A 20,488-nucleotide genomic window follows, 5' to 3' on the forward strand; every position below is an offset into this window, starting at 1 on the left:
CCAGTACACATGTCTTTGGCAAGCCTAGGCTACTACAGACACAGGTGAAGAACAATCAGCCTCAGCCAGTAAGCACAACCAGATATGTACAGCCAGCTTCAAAAGCAAGCAGCCCAGACCCTAAAATTGTTGTGTAGGTAATTCACACACAATTATTTTTCTTTCGCCAAAATATATTTGGTAACTTCTGTAGACATCCAAAATGGGGTGGGGGTTAAAATTAGTAGGAAAAAAACTATTGCATAAAACAGTTTTAAGTTGTCGTATGTATCTTTTTGCCGTGGTATAGTCTTAATTTTTTCATTTAGATGTCTTGAAAAGGTCTTAAAAGTCTTTAAATTTGCACTTGGAAAATGTGCAGATACCCTGTAGCATTGCCCTAGTTAATCCTCAGTGCCAGTATTTGATAGAATATGAGGTTTGAGGTTAATACATTCTTGGAGAGGCAAGTTATTTGTTTGTTTGTGTTTTGTCAGTACAGTTCTTGAGGTATACATTGCTTTTCCATTTATAAATGCTTAAGCTGTGTACACAGGGTTACATTTTCATCTAAGAGGTGGTCAAGCTAATTGTAATGTCTAAAACAGTTTACATTTTTCACTGAGCAATACATAGTTTATTTAGTATTTAGGTGTTTATTTGACTTTAAAAACTGTAAGACTGTAAAATATATTTGTATGTGTTGTTTTTAAGGAAGAAACTAGCAGCTGTGGTTACCAAAATAATCCCGTAAAAAATACAGTACAAATTCCGTTGTTTTTACAGAAGAAAACTGGCAGCTGTGGTTGCCAGAATAATCCTGTAAAAAATACAGTACAAATGTAAACAATATTACAGAACAACTTGTAAATTTAACATCCTAAAATTGCTTATTGTAAATTGAATCCTGGTAAGATTTAGATGAATTCACTGTTTATTGCACATTGAATATCAGTAAAATTAACATTTATGTATTGTTCATTGTACATTGAATACCAGAAAAATGTACATTTAGTTATCGGTTATTGTACATTGAATCCCAGTAAAAATTACAAGTTGTTCTGTAAAGTTGTTTACATTTGTACTGTATTTTTTACAAAATTATTCTGGCAACCACAGCTGCCAGTTTTTTTTTGTAAAAACAACGGAATTTTTTTTACAGTGTAGGTAAGAGTGTGATTGTCCAGGCCGGTCTGACTGCTGTAGCTCTGCTGCTGGTGATCATAGTTATCATCATCATCTGCAGGACACAGAGGACAAGAGGTCAGTGACACTCAAACACTAAACTCATCAAGAGGTCAAACGGTTAGCAACAATGCTAACACACATATACTCACTCAGTTACACTCATTCATTGTATTCACACATACTCACCTGCACACAAATACACACAAACAATGCTATTTTCTACTGTGTTCTACAGAGCATTCCCACCCATCCGACAGCCCATCAACCATCACTGATAAAAACAACCAGGTAACAAATGTAACCACCCAATAATGACAGATTGCAGCTAACATGTTTAAACCTTTAGGGCTATATCTTGCACATTAACGCAATTGACTTAGCGCAAATCGCTTTGTGGGCGGATCTTGGGCGCTGTTTCTATTTTACCGGCGGAAAATTGACTGTTGCACCCGACGCAAATCTAAAATGGGGTGGTCTGTAGCAGCTACATTATTCATGGGTGTGGTTTGGGCGTAAGGTGCAATAAACCAATCAGAGCGTCATCTCACATTCCCTTTAACAACAGGCACGCTTGTTCCATAGCAGATTGCTATTATGATGGCGGATTTGCCAGGCGCAGCCAGGAATGGTTCACAGTGCTATAGAGCTCTATCACGACATTCTAAAGTGCATCGTCACTCGTCAAAAGTCTATTCAAATTTAGTAGGATGTCCAGTTCACATTGGGAGGGGTTTCGTTATCAAACGTGGAGCGCATGGCGCAACAAGGTGTTCCTAGGTTTTTTAATCAGTCATATGGGTGTGTTTGGGACGTAACATCATTTAAACCAATGAGAATGACATCTGTCATTCCCTTTAACGGCGCAAAGCGCGATATGTCAAATAAATGCATCGGTATTTTGGCATTCAACGGCGCATTTGAAGGAGGCTGCTTGCGAGACCGTATGGAATAGTCATTCTTAAACCATGCTTTACTAAAACCTAGCATAGCCTTCACGCATTTGCACTCGTCTATTATTTGAACTCATTGGCAAAGTGAAACTAACTTCACCAAGGTGTCAGTCAACGAAGACAGTTATGCAGTTACTTTCACTATTGACTGACAATGGGTTACCATCGAAAGCATAGGCTGGAAAAATAAACACTTACCCTAATATTGCTCAAATGACTGAATAAAACAACATTTATCCTGCAGAGGAGTTGCTTATATCTCGTGACAGTGCGTCTTCAGCTGTGCTTCATACGTGTCTCTCGCCTCTCCCCTAATCACTTTTAACCGTCATTACCAATTTGCACATGACGGTGAATAACTACTCATCATGAGATACAGTATTTCGTAATATCTATATTCTAATTATGTTTCCCATTGCACGGCTGGAAAACGAGCTTTACGCAATGCGCTGGTGTCCAAAATACAGCCCATAGTCAGTTGTGAAAAGTTTGCTACTGATTATTCCTCTTGACAAAATGTAATACAGAAATGTCACTTTCCGATGTTTTGGGATCACTCTCACTGAATCACGAGCTTATGAATGCATGCTGATATTTTTGCAATGTTATCTAATATTACCTCACTATAGAGAATGCAGATCTGTCAGATAAGCTCTCCTCTCCCGTGCTGTTGCTGTGGCATTTGGGTTAAATGGCATCGGCATGCAGTTCAACATCACGTCTCAAGTCTTCTAATATTTACTAATTTATGTCATCAACACATCCGTGATTCATGGAAATGTTCTCACTCGCACTGATTTCCCTCGTGTAGCAATTTGTATTTGTCCTTCTAATTATGTATGGTTTGGAGAAATGGGAACTGCGTCATATAGATGAGAGGAGCAAAGTGCATTGCTCAACACAGGCGCCCAAGCGCTCCTGCAGGTGTAAGCTGCGGCTGTACCTTACCAACAGGCAACGAGAAACACTTTCCAAGTTGACCTAACTTTCCAACTTTGCTCAGTATCCCATTAACTGCATGACAGTAGGCTATTTACAATATTTATTTTATGTAGAGTTTGTAAACACGTTATCATCAACAACTTTTGTTTGAGCAGGAGAGAGAATAACAATGAATGGACGCAGCAACTACAGAAATTGTAGCGAAGGCTACTTGCTGCTTTCTTTTACTGTCTACGGTTGCTGGTTAACAGCACATAATAATGTAACGTCGGCACACAAGACAGTGTTAGCGTTCTCCCATGCAGGGCATGCTGGGATGCAGGAGCGAACATTTTTATGTCTGTATTTTCTCCTAAGTTATAAGTGTAGAGTTAGCGTCTTTATTGTGACATGTTTCCCTTTTAGTTCTCCCTCGTGTGTGATCCTTTTTGTGTCCTTCCCTGTATGTGTAGTGTGTGTGTGTAACTAACCTGGCCCCGTGTGTATTGTGTTCTGTGTCTGTGTCCCTGCTCTCGTTCTCAGCTAATAAACCTTTTGATTGGACAACTGTGTGTGTCGCTGTCAAATCGTTACAATAAGCTTATATAAGCGAATTCACAAACTTAAGACTTCAAGGCCATCATGGATATAAAACGTTTTTTGAAAACAACGAAAGTATGTAGGGAACATAGCAAAATTTTGAGTTATTTCAGATGGGCTACAACAAGGTAGGCAAAATTGTGGTGCTTGTCAAAACCTTAGCGCAGCTGGAATAATGCTTATAGGCTGATGTTAAAGCGCACACGATGTTTAAAGCCATACACAACAGTAAATTGGAACAAAACTAAAGGTAACTTTAGCCTTTATAGGGCTGTATAAAGTTGTCCAAATTAATAGGTCGATAGGCGTTGTTGTTGTAAAGATATTGCATGTAGATATACTATATAGGCGACTACATTTTTAGTTGACCAATGCATGAAAAAAACCCGGAAACGGACAAATATTATTAAGGCTTTGAATGTTTCCATCTGTGCACAGGGTGTCTGTAGATCGGTGTGCATAGCATTCATTTCTGCAGGCCTGTGGCCATGCATGCACCCTTAAAAAAGCATCTGAATTTGCGCCACTGACTGTGCCGGAATTGTTTTCTGAAACTGCAAAATATCAACAGGGACCGTTTGCGCCGGAACACGCCCCCTCTTTTCGCTGAAACGCCCCGTGGGCGCACATGTACCTGTGGAGGGAAAATTCCAATATGCGCTGACTGCAAAATAGGAAGGACAAAAGCGCGAGTATACTAAGTCAATTGCGCTGGTGTGCAAGATAGAGCCCTTAATCTTTTGGTCCTTTTCCCCCCACCAACAGATTTCTGTCACTGCCCACGTGTATGATGAGATTATAGATACCAGTCAGACTCCTCCCATACTCAACTCATGTTATGTCATGACCCAGTTACCCACAATCCTTCCTGATGACCCCACCTATTCAACTGCTGGATTGCCCACAAACCCAAGAAGGTGATACCACCATTTCCCCTTAGTGTTTAAAGGTTCTATTTGACATTTTTGTCCAAATTCAGTTATTGATAGAGTCTTATTCTGTGTGAACTTGAAAGATGATGTGAGGCATTTCTTGAGGTTGTATATAGGCTATGTTTTGACATTATATCTAAAGTGGTTTGTTCCACTTATCAGTGTAACAGTAGGAATGGAATTGTAAACCAAAATGAAGAACTGTTCTGAACACAAATAGAACCTTTTAATTCCGAATAATCCTTGAGCCAGAGGGGTCGTCGGTACCATCTGAGGGGAATAAGTTTCATAATGATTTTTGACAAGGTACACCACCCTAGAGTTAGAAAATAAGTCATAGCATTGCATTGGTAGTAGCTTTTTGTGTATTATCACCCTGTCTATGTCTATTATATGCTTAAGAAGGGGTATATTACAGGTGAATAGGCTACAATTCTTAACTAATATCCCCACAAAACTTCCACAGCTGATTATTTATATTATGTCACTATTTTTTTGTATTGGGAGTTTTCTGAAATATGATGTAAACATATGTAAATGTTCCATTATCTAATGAAACATGCAATATTTTGCATACATTTCAAGTACAGAAATCGTAACATTGGATGAAGTAAGATTCAAAATTTTCCTTTTTGTTTTTTTATTTTGGTGACTTATTTGAGTTAAATGCTGTTTTTTTTTCAGAATGACGAATACATTTGTTGAAAATCCATGTTACATTACATTTATAAATGCTGTGCCTTTATTTTATAAAATCTTGGCAGATATGTATGTTTTAGAAAAGCAATGAGCCACTCAAGTGTGTGTGTCATGCCTAACAACACCCTCTTTTGTCTGTCATGTATAGAATGTGGTGTGCAACTGTTAACCTTCCATTCTTAATGTGATGACAGCTCAATGTTTTTTTTGTTTGTATAGTACATATATAATGTTTTTTCTGAACTTTTAATAAAGAAGTTCACAAAAAAGAAGGTAAAGTCTCCACGTTTGTCAAATAATCTTATATAAGTAAACAAAGAGAGCTCTTTATTGAGTAATACTTTTGTTTTTTATTTGTAGTGTTACTTAAACATTTGAGTAACCATTCTGTAGTCAGAACTCCCACAGTCAGTAATGATCCTAGTATGAAAGTTGGTCAGAGGCTACAGTGCTGACCTGAATCATTATGCTCATCTGAAAATAAAAATACATTACAATGGTAATTTCTTCTGGTAGCGTGCCACTTCCAACCCATTAGCCCCTACGGCGTAGAATGGTAATCCTAGTGGCACACCATAAACTGGAGGATATCTAAAGAAGCGCAGCTCAGAGCAATTTATTTGTCAGGTACATGTTACTCATCCAACACATTTTACAAGTACATCTAAATGAATAATATGAATGTTACGAAAACAGGTTAAACGAATATTTAGGATATCATATGAAACAATCAGAGAATGAACAGCTCAGAGGATGATGGCTACACACTAAAGTGGTGCAGGAGTTCTGACTACAGAATGGCTCCTCAAACATTGTGTGAACTTCCCTGAAATAGGCTACCTAGATTGTGATTGATAGGGATTACATGGTGAGTTGTTGATGAAACTGAGATAATTGTTGTAGTGAGACCATTAGAGTGAATCAATCAAGATATGACATTTGATTACATTTCCTGGTCCAAGTTAACTTCTGTGGACATGTGACAAGCATGTGACAGTAGGCCCACGGTAGCTGATCAACAGTGGCGTCATGCCCATTGAAGTTAAGGGGGCACGTGCCCCCTCGGATTTTTCGTCCCTGATAATTTTTTGGATCATAACTTTGGCCCTATTATGCTCCATAATAAGCCAGAGCCTATAACGACTCAAATGTATTCTTCTGGATGTGTAATAAACCGTAGCAAAATAGCTGAAGACCAGTCAACAGCCCTTTTCCTAAAATTGGTGTCTGTGTATGTTCCCGTAACAACTCACACGTGCATTGAGCTCGCAATGTTTTGCTTGTGTTGAACTGTTACAGTTAAAGGAGAATTCCGGTGTGATATTGACCTAAAGTGTATTGAAACATGATACCGAGTGTGAACGTATGTCTCATAGCCCATCTCGGCTTGTCCCCTGCACTCCAAAATCTGGCGCTAGTTAGCCGATGCTACCAACAGCTTTTTCAATGGTGGTGCTTCGGCATCGGGCTAGCCATGCAAATAAATCACTGTTTTACACCATTTACGAGGCTCAATGTATCTCCACACTTCATTGGTAGACTTCCGAGGGCCCTGACATTTAAAACGAGACATTGAGAACTTTGAAAAAGCACTGGTAGTTTACTTACAAGACGATTTATAGAGACAGTATCTTCACGAAGTTTAGCGTTTGCAGCCATCTTGAATTTAGTCACGATAAGTCGAGCGATGAGTAAGAATGAACAGGTATAAGGGATCAGATTCCAGAAATAATTCAGTGAAAATGCATGGATTCCAGTTTCTTCAGCAAAATCATTTGTAAACTCTATAATAGGCTATGTTTTCATTAAAAAAAGAAGCTACACACAATACAAGTGATTTCCTGTGGGCAGCCAGAATATCTGGCGCATTAGTTTCGTTGAAGTACAGGCTAGGTAGAAGGCTGCGTAAACATGGAAAACTGGCTAAAAACAGGGACACTGTCCAAAAGGCCTAATTAAAGCGATCGAAGAGGAGAAGCGAGAGAAACAGAGCAGGACACAGGTAACGATGGAATGAGGGACATAATGGGGGACTAATGAAGGTGGAGATGGAGCGCAGGGGATAAAAGAAAGAACGAGACAGAAAAGACTGCGCGAAGAAAACAAAAGTATGATGAGGCATATAGGCTTCACGTGGATTGGGAGACAGACTGCCCAAAGCCACAGTGCGTGGTCTGCAGGGAGATGCCATACGTACATGTGCTGTAGCATTTTACAACAGGTCTCCACACTCTCCACTGTCTGAGGGTCATCTAAGGCTAAACATAAATACTGTTGCTCAGTCAGATTAGTCATAAGCATGTTAGCATTCAATGTCATTTCCTGTGAACACACACAGAACCACAAAACCTCTATCTGCCCATCAGAGTGACTTCACTTGCCCCTCTTCACCACTGGAAGTCCCCTGAGGCAACAGTGACCCTCCCCTCCCCCTCAGACTCTGGAGGCCTATAGACTGGCACCTTTAGGAGCGCCACCAGGCCACAAGAGAGTGGGTTGCTATGTGTTGCTGCTACCTGTGTCATTAGTGTTATTATCATCATACAATCAGCATAACTCCCTTACTCAGTGACGTCATTGGTATTAAGGATGGAAACAAATAGTTTCTTGTGAGACAAAAAAGACTTTTCTGAGACAATAATCAATGCAATTGTGTTTCATCAGGCTTTGCTGTCCAGTCTGGTAGACTGCATCAGGTTGGGTGGTGTTGGGGTTCAGGCTCTGGTAGCCTGCATCAGGTTGGGTGGTGTTGGGGTTCAGGCTCTGGTAAGCTGCATCAGGTTGGGTGGTGTTGAAGTTCAGGCTCTGGTAGCCTGCATCAGGTTGGGTGGTGTTGGGGTTCAGGCTCTGGTAAACTGCATCAGGTTGGATGGTGTTGGGGTTCAGGTTCTGGTAAGCTGCATCAGGTTGGGTGGTGTTGGGGTTCAGTTTCTGGTAGACTGCATCAGGATGGGCTGTATTGTGGTTCACTCATGGCTACCCAGCCTATGTGTTGTTGCTATCTGTGTCATTAGCATTATTATCATCATACAATCAGCCACTTCCTTACTCAGTGACGCCATTGTTTTTTATTAAGAAACAACCCACTGCACAAAGACACGTCTTTTGCACGTCCAATTTGTGTCCTCTGAAGATGCAGACTGTGATTACTGAAGATGCAGACTGTGATTGCAGACACCAGATTACGTCTTTTTCTATGACGTTCAATACAGAGATCCACAGGACCTCTGTATAATGTCCAAATGTGGTCCAAATAGGCTAATGGTTAGACTTCCAAATAGCGGACCTAGTTTGCACGCCGTGTAGTCGTCCAGAATTTGTCTTGGACCGATTGTTAAGTGGAAGAAATAGCCTAGAAAAAATGTTGTAGTTCATCACCTACTACACTTCCTCCAGCGCTTTGCAGATCTAACTGAATGTGATACATATTTGTAGATACATGTTTGTATCGTATTGCATTGTAAGATTCAGACAGAGAAGAAGTGGAACGTGGACACTGTTTTGATGCTAAAACCGTAACATGAAGCAAGGCCTTCGGCCTTCAGAAATAGTCCTTGTTATAACCTGAGTGTATAATCTGTACACTCTCAAAGTTTATAATTTTTGGTTTGTCTGTAGGAACTATAGTCACAATACCACCGAAGTGTAAGGTTATTTTGAGCTTTGTCAGTGATTTTGTCAGAGCTTTGTCAGTGACAGGCTGGTAAGGAAAGCTGGCTCTGTAGTGGGAGCTCTGTAACTGGAGTGCATCACTTCACTATCTGACAAAAGGACCCTGAAAAAACTGATCAACATCTTGGACAATGAGTGTCAACCACTCCACAGCACTATTGTTAAGCAGAAGAGCCTGATCAGCTGGAGACTTCGCTCACTGCCTTGCACAACTGACAGACTGAGAAAGTCATTTGTCCCCAGGGCCATTGAACTGTTCAATGCCTCACTTAAGGGAAGAGGAGAGATAGACTTCTCTGCATAGTCTGTCTGCCTCTTCACCCCCTCCATGTTTGGTACTGTCTGTCCACTAGCCACTTGTACCACTGTCTTTATGCCTCACTGTTTGCGTGCTTAGCACATTAGCACATATGCATAACCCCACCCCCTCCATGCCACAGCCGGACTGTGGCCACACTTATACATTTCTTAAATAGTTAAATATATAGATATATAGGGTGTGTTCGAAACGGGTAAAGTTGCTGCCTTTTAAGATATCTAACTGGGGAGCAAGGCAGCAAGTGCGGTTCGAAACCGAAAAAAAACAAATTCTGCTGCCTTTTAAGATATCTTAGAATTCCCAAATAACGGTAATTTTTGAAGGCAGCATCGATGCACACTTCATGCTCCCTCCTACCCATAATCCCTTGCGGCAACGTCTAAAACAGCTGTGAAAGGTAAACAAACATGGCGGATGACATCGGTAATGGCTGCTGAATTTGTTTAAAATGTCATTTGTGTGACCTTATTTTGCTTAGATTTGTAGATTACAGATTAGAAATAAACAATTTACTATCTGATTATGCCATTGTTGTAACCATTAATAGCGTCTGGTCTGATATATCTGCCGGCCGTAAAACTAATTTATACCGTTAGCCTGCTAGCTTACGTAAGCTAATTTAGTTTAACGTCAGGCCTTTGCTAATGTCATACCGTAGTGTTAACCAAAGATTCTAGAGTGCTACGCTCATTTTTAAAAGATGCATTTAATCCAAAGTCATGTCTAATGAGACAGCTCTCTATGTAGGGAGGGAGGCAGTAGGCAGCTGTCTCCCGTTTCGAACACACCCATAGACTTTACTTTACTTTATTTCTGCATTGTTGCACTGTTGGACTTACTCATTTGCACTATCACCATGACCACTATCACCATTGCACTACCACCATGACACTCATTCACACAGAGCACCTTACCATACCTTACTATGCACAGAGAATCACAGGCTCAGTCCCTGCCTCAGTCATTGCAAGCGCCTCTGATTGATTAATCACCACTATGTGGATACTGTTTTTAGAATTGATTTAGATTAAGTGTTAGTATAATTTGTATTTTTGTAATTTGTATTTTAGTATATTTTTATATATTGTATTAAGTGTTAGTTAGTATAATTTGTATTTTAGTATATTTAACATATTCTTTATCTTCTACTGTCCTTATTGCTTAGTTGTGTTTTTATATTATATACTTTAATTACTCTTTCTGCTGTTAAAGAATGTGTTTGTGTTGTATGTATGCTGCTGAGACCTTGAATTTCCCCTGGGGATCAATAAAGTATCTATCTATCTATCTATTTGAAAATAGATTTTTATTTTAAAGTGGCTATATGTCTGCTGCATAGAGGCTGTAAACCAGGGGTCTCCAACCTTTTTGGGAATGAGGGCTACCTGAAGACCCGAAATCATATGGAGGGCTACTCATTTAAAACAAACATACCCTCACCCCTTTTTTGCGAGGGTAGTCCTCCTAAATAATAGGCCTATGTGATTTTTACTTTTAAATGATCATTATTTGTGCAGGCCTATACGTCTTTATATATTAAGCAACTGTATTTTCAAATGTAATATCAATAACCTATGCAACACTACCAACATTTTTGTTCAGTTTGTTCATTTCAAAGTTTGCATGGGGAATCTAATCTATTTTTTTTTTTTTTTTTTTACAAAAAAACTTTCTTTTTGTGCAATTAATAATTTGGGTTACAATTTGTACCCAATTTATACCAACCCACCATTATGAATTCAGGGGATGTTTAAGTTCTGATTTCAGTGGACAATTCGGTTTTAACATTTCAATAGTAATCGCCCACACCACCCTAACATATGAAAACTCCTTTTAAAGTTATTGCACACCTGAAATGATCCATGATCTGACAAAAAAGGGTAATGCACAGTCCTGCTCAGTCATGCATGCTATAACATTTTTAGCGCTATTATACGGCAGTTGCCTACGGAGGAGAAAAGGCCTGTGAGCTAAAGCAATTGTTTTTCAGTCCTTGAACAATCATGCAAGAACCGTATTTGACGAACATGGAATGGCCACAGAACTTTTGCAAAGATATGCTTTCATTGGCTACACCAGACAAGCAAGTTTTTTCCCCCTTTACTGTCTATGCGTGCGAGCAGCGTGTGCGCTCCGCTTCCGTTGTTGTTTAAAGATTGAATGGGAAACGGATTTGAAGCCAAAGGCTAAATTTTAACGCAGCTACAATTTATAAGGTATCACCAATATCAATTTATTGTTACAGATGTATGGCTACATACATTCTTAAAATGGTTCTGGTCTAGACTTAAATATCTATTGAAAACTTCACAATGGAGCGTGTTTTTAGAGCGTGATCTGCAGGTGACCTGTTGGCTATTTTTTAGAAAGTGCGCTGGGGGCGCCTCATAGCCGTCCCGCGGGCTACCTGGTGCCCGCGGGCACCGTGTTGGAGACCACTGCTGTAAACCATTAATTGTTAATGCAAACAACGGTCTAGCTCAAGATTCAGCTCAGGCTATTTTAACTCCGGATCTTTTCTTTAAGGTTTATGTTTAGTTTTAGTCATGGTGATGTTCAGTAAATGTTCAACAATAATTTTACTTTCTGAACTTGAATCTTAACAAACGATGTGTGACGTCTCCATGGGCTGACATTCCAAATAAAGCAACAGCTTTTGTGATTCTCAGAAATGTTCAGTGAGGCAGACGCGTGGGACTGGACATCCGACTCATGACTGTACAGGCCTAGCGTGAGACTGGACATCCGACTCATGACTGTACAGGCCTATAGACCAATCGCTGGTGAACAGGAAAAGCTGAAATTAGCACAGCACACATTGCAATGTACTACAGGGTGGACACAGGCAACTGCAGACCTCTAAACTGAACTAGAACTGATTTAGAATGGAGATTCCTGTTCTAGTACTCCTTTTCATCCTACCAGGTAATTGATGTGGTTTTTGTTTTTTTGCCATGTATCCCATAAGCTCTTGTGCTTGTGTGGGTAAATGGACAACTCTAAGAGGCTTACAGCTTACATACAATAGTGATGGCTGTCTGAGATCTGTTGTCAAGAGTCATACAATCTTACAAGTTGGCTAAAGAAGATAAAAATGTATGTATGTGTGAATGCAAATGTTCATACAGCGTTGTACACAAATATATGGCAAGGCTCTGATGAGTCTGTGTACAAGTAGCCCATTATAGTTAGATTTGTCTGTTACACATCTTTATGTTTATTATTTAATATTTAAAGGTCCCATGTGTAAGAACTTCTCCCATCTAGTATTTAGGGAATATATTGTAACCTAATAGAACTACGGTAGCCGTCACACATCAAAAACATAACACCCAATTCACACCAAAGATCCGTGTCGAGGCGAAACCGTCGCAGAAGGAGTTGCAGCGGTGTGAATTAAATGCTAAATGGTTCACGTCGTTGCCAGCTGTTGCAAGCCATCGCAAAGCATTTACCTATAGTTAGTCGCAGCTCCTCTCGTTGCGAATCTACCTAGTACTACTAGAATCTACTAACTTGTATATTGTTGCAAACTAACCTGAAATAACATACATTCTTCAGCAACTTTGTGGTAGTCTACTAGTTCTAGCAATCTACAGAGCTGTATTTCGCAAATGTCCCTAGCTGGTCACCGTTATTTTAAAATGGAGATGGAGCCTTTCCAAACGCTATGTATATGTAAATGCCGATTTCTAAGCCAATAGATATGCTTCGAATTGGTGGTGGTGGTAATTAAACATGAATGAGGCCAAATTTATGAATGGGAAATGTTAATTAAGTTAACAAATAACTGAAAATGTTCCCCACTGTCTCTTTAAGATCAGTGTATGAGCAGTAAAGGGTACGCCATTTTGGAAACCATCATATTGTCCATGGCCCAGTTCCCTGAAAGCATCTTAAGCCTAAGAGCGTCGTAAAGTCCCTCTTACGAACGTCTTAAGATTTGCCGACTGTTTCCCGAAACCATCGTAGCTTAAGAGCATCGTGAAAACACTCGTAGATCTACGAGTGCTCCATAGTACTCGTTACCGGCTAAGAGTGTCTTAACAGTACTTCTCACTGAGGTCACCAACAGGACATACAGATGAATTACAACTTAGAATACATAATCCGATTTACGTTCCCATTCTTTATTGTGTTTACCTGTGATGAATCAGATTTTAGCGTGCAAAATAGCCTACATTTAATGGTCATAATAATGTGATGAAAAGCGGACAAAAATGCAATCAAGTTATGAAACGAGACGTTGCCAGAATAGTTTGACATTATCTTTGCTAAGTGAATATTTTATTAGGCCTATGAGGTAAAAAGCAGAGAAAGCAACATGTGGTTTAGTCTGTAGCCTACTGCATCAAAATCTAAGCCTACACATTTCCTCTCTTTCTTACTCGACTTCTTTCTTATCTTCAAACGTGTTCTTAAGTGGCACCGCGAAAAATTATTGCATGGTGCAACAATCTAATCTTAAAATAATTACAATTATGTATGTCTCTGTGTGGTATATAACCTACTTGGGATGCTTACATGCAGATGTCAAAGTGTTTCTATTTTCGTATTGATGTGAATTAATGTGTAGATCCGAAGTTTAAATGGTAGGCCTATAGCTGTGACGTGCAGTCACCTGACATCACCGTCAAATCAGAGGATATTTCAGAACTATTAACGTGGACAGCTCCCCTTAAGAGCGTCTTAAGAGCAGTGCACGCGCGTTCACGATACGTGCATGTTTGGATTTCGGAAGGTTAACAAGTCTAAAATGTGCTACATGACCTAGTAGACATAGAAGTCAAAGTGATCATGTCATCAACCAAAGAAGATCCAACCAGCTTTAATCCCTGGTACATACTTCGTTACACCAGCTTGACAAGGCTCTAGTATGTGAATTTCAGTCTCAAGTGAGAAGTACTGTTAAGACACTCTTAGCCGGTAACGAGTACTCTGGAGCACTCGTAGATCTACGAGTGTTTTCACGACGCTCTTAAGCTACGATGGTTTCGGGAAACAGTCGGCAAATCTTAAGACGTTCGTAAGAGGGACTTTACGACGCTCTTAGGCTTAAGATGCTTTCGGGGAAGTGGGCCCTGGTTACCGGCTAAGAGCGTCTTAACAGTACTTCTCACTGAGGTCACCAACAGGACATACAGAGGAATTACAACTTAGAATACATAATCCAACTTACGTTCCCATTCTTTATTGTGTTTACCTGTGATGAATCAGATTTTAGCGTGCAAAATAGCCTACATTTAATGGTCATAATAATGTGATGAAAAGCGGACAAAAATGCAATCAAGTTATGAAACGAGACGTTGCCAGAATAGTTTGACATTATCTTTGCTAAGTGAAGGCTATATTTTATTAGGCCTATGAGGTAAAAAGCAGAGAAAGCAACATGTGGTTTAGTCTGTAGCCTACTGCATCAAAATCTAAGCCTACACATTTCCTCTCTTTCTTACTCGACTTCTTTCTTATCTTCAGACGTGTTTTTGACACCGCGAAAAATTATTGCATGGTGCAACAATCTAATCTTAAAATAATTACAATTATTTATGTCTCTGTGTGGTATATAACCTACTTGGGATGCTTACAGGCAGATGTCAAAGTGTTTCTATTTTCGTATTGATGTGAATTAATGTGTAGATCCGAAGTTTAAATGGTAGGCCTATAGCTGTGACGTGCAGTCACCTGACATCACCGTCAAATCAGAGGATATTTCAGAACTATTAACGTGGACAGCTCCCCTTAAGAGCATCTTAAGATTTCTGGGCCCAGTTTCCCGATAACGACGGAGACACGCTCTTAAGAGGGTTTTCTACGATTCATCTCACGATCGTTCGTTTGGTTTTTCCGACTGTTTCCCGAACATGCTCGTAGCGTGAACGCGCGTGCACTGCTCTTAAGATGCTCTTAAGGGGAGCTGTCCTCGTTAATAGTTCTGAAATATCCTCTAATTTGATGGTGATGTCAGGTGACTGCACGTCATAGCCAGGCAGGCCTACCATTCAAACTTCAGATCTACACATTAATTCACATCAATACGAAAATAGAAACACTTTGACATCTGCATGTAAGCATCCCATGTAGGCTAGGTTAGGTAACACTCCAAAATAAGGTGCCATAATAAATAGCAAACTAGTAATTACCTAACCCTTTGTTAATATTTGTTAATTGTTACTAAAATATCTATTTGGCACAAGTTAATAGTTTTTTCATCATTAATTAAATATTAGTTGTTTGCATAAAATATGTAAGTTAATGTTTTAACAAATCTATTAACTAATATTGTATTAATATATGTTAATAGTTAACTAAATATATTTTTGGCACTAATTAACAGTTATTTCTTACATAATTTAATGTTAAATGTTTATTTACAAACTATATGCTAATATAAAAGTTAATGACATATTATTATTTATCTAGCTTTTCTGATTAGCTTTGTGGATAATTTATGGAATTTATGGTTTATGGCTTTATGGTCTTGTGGGGTGCATACGGCACCCTACTGCCAGTGGTTGGTTGTGTGAGAGTTTGCGCTCCTCTTCTTCCACTTCATCCTTATTGGATACCTCTGTGGTTGGCTGTCCTGTAATTGGTGACTCTCTGTCTAGTGTTTGAAAGTAGTGTACTCTTTGCCTTTGGAAGTACTATTTGGTTGCTGCTTGAATTTGGTGAAATTCAGGGGAGGAGGGTGTTACAGAGTTAGAAATGTAGTTTAGTGTTTGTAGTGATTTTCGCCGTAATTAAGCAGCTTTATTGAGATTGCTGTTTTGGAGCCCCCTTTGGAGAAACGCTATACTGCAGCTCTGCTGCGTTTTGTCCTTGTATTGTTGCCATAGCCGATCAGAAGCGGTATGCTTTGCATTGTGTAGGTTGACTGTATAAAGCTCTCCCCACTTTGTTTTATTTTTGTAACTGTAAAATGTTGTTTAAGTTGAAAACTTTGATATACCACCTGTATTATGTTACTTTACATGTATTGTTAAGATTTGGGTGCAATTCTAGCAGCTTAGAGAACGTTTATTCATGTTTTCATTATGACCACGAGTTCATACACACGGAGTCTAACGTGACTAGCTGTAAACTCCGCTAGCAACTTTCCATGCATTCAGTGTAGTTTAGCTTAGTGTGCATGGAAAGTGCAATTCAGTCTAGCAGGAAATGAATGTACATTATGTTTATGCATTACCTCCGTATGGTCTACGTCTGTGAGTGTTTAGTGAGTCTCAGAATATTAATAAACTGTCGTTCTGTGCACCTGAACATTCCATGTCGCATGTCTCCCTTGCTAGTAGGGCTGACAGTGATGGTATAGGAATGATGCATGTAATATAGCCCATTCAACTACTTGTTTTGTTTTAACTTTTCCTAAAGGAATAAATGTGATAAGCCAGTTTTGGTCTCAGTCCCTTCACCGTCTGACTAGTTATATATTACTAATATATTAATAAAGCTTAACCAACTTTATTATAAGGGTCCCCCATACTGATAGTTATATACAGTATTACTATTAAGCTTAACCAACTTTATTATAAGGGGCTCCACACTGATAGCTATATACTACTAATACATTAATTAAGCTTAACCAACTTTATTGCAAGCGGTTCCGGCGCCGACAACAGTGGCAGCATGTCAAGGTATCTATCTATCTATCTATCTATCTATCTATTGTAAGGGTCCTATGGAGAGCGGTTCATATTGGGATAGGCAGAAGCACCGTTTAATAACAATTAGTTAAATAATAATAAGTCATTAACTTTAACATATAGTTTGCAAATAAATATTTAACATTTAAATGATGCAAGAAATAACTGTTAATTAGTGCCAAAAAGACATTTAGTTAACTATTAACACATATTAATTAGGGCTTTCAATCGATTAAAAAAATTAATCTAATTAATTACATACACTGTGATTAATTAATCTAAATGAATCGCATATATAATTTTTGCTGTGAAAGTATTTTAAATATTTAAAGGAACCATATGTAAGATTGTGGCCAAAACTGGTACTGCAATCACTTTCAAATTACTGTAGAGAGGTGTATCCCCTCCCCCTCCCCCTCCCCCCTGACTCGAGGTTGCCAACCCGGATGCCGAAACACTACTGACTTTGTGATTAGTAGATAGGTGGAGGGTGGCGCATCAGGCCAAAACACAGAATGACATGACAAAACACAACATCAACATCAGTTGAGTGCTGCAACTTCACTTTTTAAATGACAATATCCTGGCCGGACTACTGTTGTCAGTGATATAAGTATTTGAAATGAACATGATTTCTTAATGTCTAGTGACATATTAGGGCCATTTTATGATTAATTGAAATACATTTCTTACATACGGTTCCTTTAAATTCAAATGAATCATTGAATAATCAGCATTAGTGACATTAAAGTTCAAAAACTCTTTTATTATTATTTTCACTGTTCAAATAATTGCCATAATAATCTATGATATGACCTAATATGCTGAGGAAATAAATTCAAATGTGCTTCGGGATGAAGTTTTTTTTTCACATACAAGGCATTTCAGGTCACAGATATAACCTAGGGGACACAATGAAAATTAATTAACACTCCCCTCAATGTCAACACTTATTTCTTTGCATTGATGTGATATTTTTTATCAACATCATCAGGCCATTTTTTTAAAAGTAAATGTTCCAATCAATGATCCAGGCAGCACATTTTCTTCTCTCTCCTTCATTTTACAGTCTAATTTTTACTGACTAGAATGGCTCGGGGTCAAAGGTCATACGGAATCAATTAATCTGCACTAATTTTTTTAATCAGTTATTTTTTCTCAAATTAATTAATCGAAATTAATCAGTTATTTTGACAGCCCTAATATTAATACAATATTAGTTAATCGATTTGCTAAAACATTAACATAAAGATTTTATGCAAACAACTAATATTTAATTAATGATTAAAAAATGATTAACTTGTGCCAAATAGATATGTTAGTAACAATTAACAAATATTAACAAAGGTTTAGGTAATTACTAGTTTGCTATTTATTATGGCACCTTATTATGGAGTGTTACCGCTAGGTTATATACCACACACAAACATAAATTATTGTAATTATTTAAGATTAATTACACATGTTCCTTTCTCTGCTTTTACCTCATAGGCCTAATAAAATATAGCCTTCACTTAGCAAAGATAATGGCAAACTATTCTGGCAACGTCTCGTTTCATAACTTGATTGCATTTTTGTCACATTATTATGACCATTAAATGTAGGCTATGCACGGCAAATGATGTGTGGGCAATAGGTATCAAATCTAGTTCATAAATTGTAAAATATGAAATATAGCTCATGTAATTTAAATGTAAGAAAAATGGCCATTTTCCACCACGATGGAATTTGGCAATGAAGGTGTCATATGAAAGCTCAGAGACTGTTTCGGGATGTGGTGTAATATTTCACGGCAAATAATGTATGGGCCATAGGTATCAAATCTAGTGCATAAATTGTGGAATATGAAATATAGCTCATGTAAATTAAATCTATGAAAAAGGGCCATTTTCCACGATGAAATTTGGCATGCAGGGTGTCAAATGAAAGCTCAGAGACTGTAGTTTTGGGATGTGGTGTAATATTTCACGGCAAATGATGTATGGGCCATAGGTATCAAATCTAGTGCATAAATTGTGGAATATGAAATATAGCTCATGTAATTTAAATGTAAGAAAAATTGCCATTTTCCACGATGGAAATTGGCATGCAAGGTGTCATATGAAAGCTCAGAGACTGTAGTTTCAGGATGTGGTGTAATATTTCACGGCAAATAATGTATGGGCCATAGGTATCAAATCTAGTGCATAAATTGTGGAATATGAAATATAGCTCATGTAAATTAAATCTATGAAAAAGGGCCATTTTCCACGATGGAATTTGGCATGCAAGGTGTCATATGAAAGCACAGAGACTGTAGTTTCGGGATGTCGTGTAATATTTCACGGCAAATGATGTATGGGCCATAGGTATCAAATCTAGTGCATATACTGTGGAATATGAAATATAGTTCATGTAATTTAAATGTAAGAAAAATGGCCATTTTCCATGACGAAATTTGCCATGCTGGGTGTCATATAAACGCTTTGAGACGGTAGTATCGGGATGTGGTGTAATATTTCACGGCAAATGTTGTGTGGGCAATAGGTATCAAGTCTAGTGCATACATTGTGGAATATGAAAAACAGCTCATGGAATTTCAATTGTAATAAAAGGGTGAATTTTCACGACGAAATTGGCCATACATGGTGTCAAATTAAAGCTCAGAGACTGTAGTATTGGGATGTGGTGTAATATCTCACGGCAAATCATGTGTGAGCAATGGGTATCAAATCTAGTGCATACATTGTAAAATATGAAATATAGCTCATGTAAAGAAGAAACAGAAAAGCTTCAAAATCTGCCCCCCCCCAAACAAGTGCAATATGAACCGATTTATTTGACAGAAAGCATGTTGTATCATTTACTTAAAGATTGGTCGACAATGGAGTTACCAGAAAAAAAGGCTTTTATTCGTCTGTGAGGAGTAACCTACATGTGCGTCTGCTACTAGGCAAATGCCAGTGTCATCGCGTATTTGCAGTCAGCACTGCCCCCTGTCGGTAGAATATTGTAATATTTAAGGTGGAATGGAAACTTGACTACACCGCATTCTGAATGTGCAGCCAACTTCAGCTTTGTATTAATGAAAACAGCATTTTTGAAAAACGGCTTGTTTGATTGTTGATTTCTGTCAATGAAAATAAGGGAGATTTCCCGGGTTTCTCACGCAAAATACGGAAAATGTCAACATTCGTCCCCATTAACGTTGGAAGGGTTGGAGCAACAAAGTAGCCTACTTTATTCACGCCTAACAGCCTATATCCATTTGGTCAACTTTATCCAGCCCTAAAAAAGCTAAATTTAACTTTGGTTTACTTGTAGTTTACCGTGTAGCCTAACTTTAAACAGTGTGCATGCTTAACATAAGGCATACTTGTGCTTCATTCATCCACACATCCAGCTCCTAACGTTTTGACAAGCATTTCTACCAATTGACCTTGTTCCTGCCCATCTCTAGCTTTGCTGTCTCTATCCTTTCTGTTTTTGTTGTTTGCAAAAAAATATATAGTATTTATTGGTAACCAGCAACAAATGCAATTTGTTAATCGCTGTCATTCTCTCTCCTGCCAACAAAAATGTGTTACGTTCCAAGTAGCAGTGTGT

At 38.5% G+C, this 20,488-nt stretch overlaps 1 long non-coding RNA gene across 1 annotated transcript; it reads left to right on the forward strand.

Annotated features, from left to right (window-relative positions):
- The first annotated feature begins 1,149 nt into the window (after positions 1–1,149).
- LOC143132746 (uncharacterized) lies at positions 1,150–5,452 on the forward strand. Its single transcript, XR_012988359.1, has 3 exons — positions 1,150–1,242; positions 1,403–1,455; positions 4,404–5,452. It is a non-coding gene; the product is annotated as an uncharacterized LOC143132746 (long non-coding RNA).
- The last annotated feature ends 15,036 nt before the right edge of the window (positions 5,453–20,488 follow it).

This window comes from Alosa pseudoharengus, unplaced genomic scaffold (genome assembly GCF_046254945.1).
Source record: "Alosa pseudoharengus isolate Yale_2024_CS ecotype anadromous, Long Island Sound unplaced genomic scaffold, YU_APseudo_1.1 YU_APseudo_1.1_scf_1, whole genome shotgun sequence".
NCBI classification, from domain to species: domain Eukaryota; kingdom Metazoa; phylum Chordata; class Actinopteri; order Clupeiformes; family Clupeidae; genus Alosa; species Alosa pseudoharengus.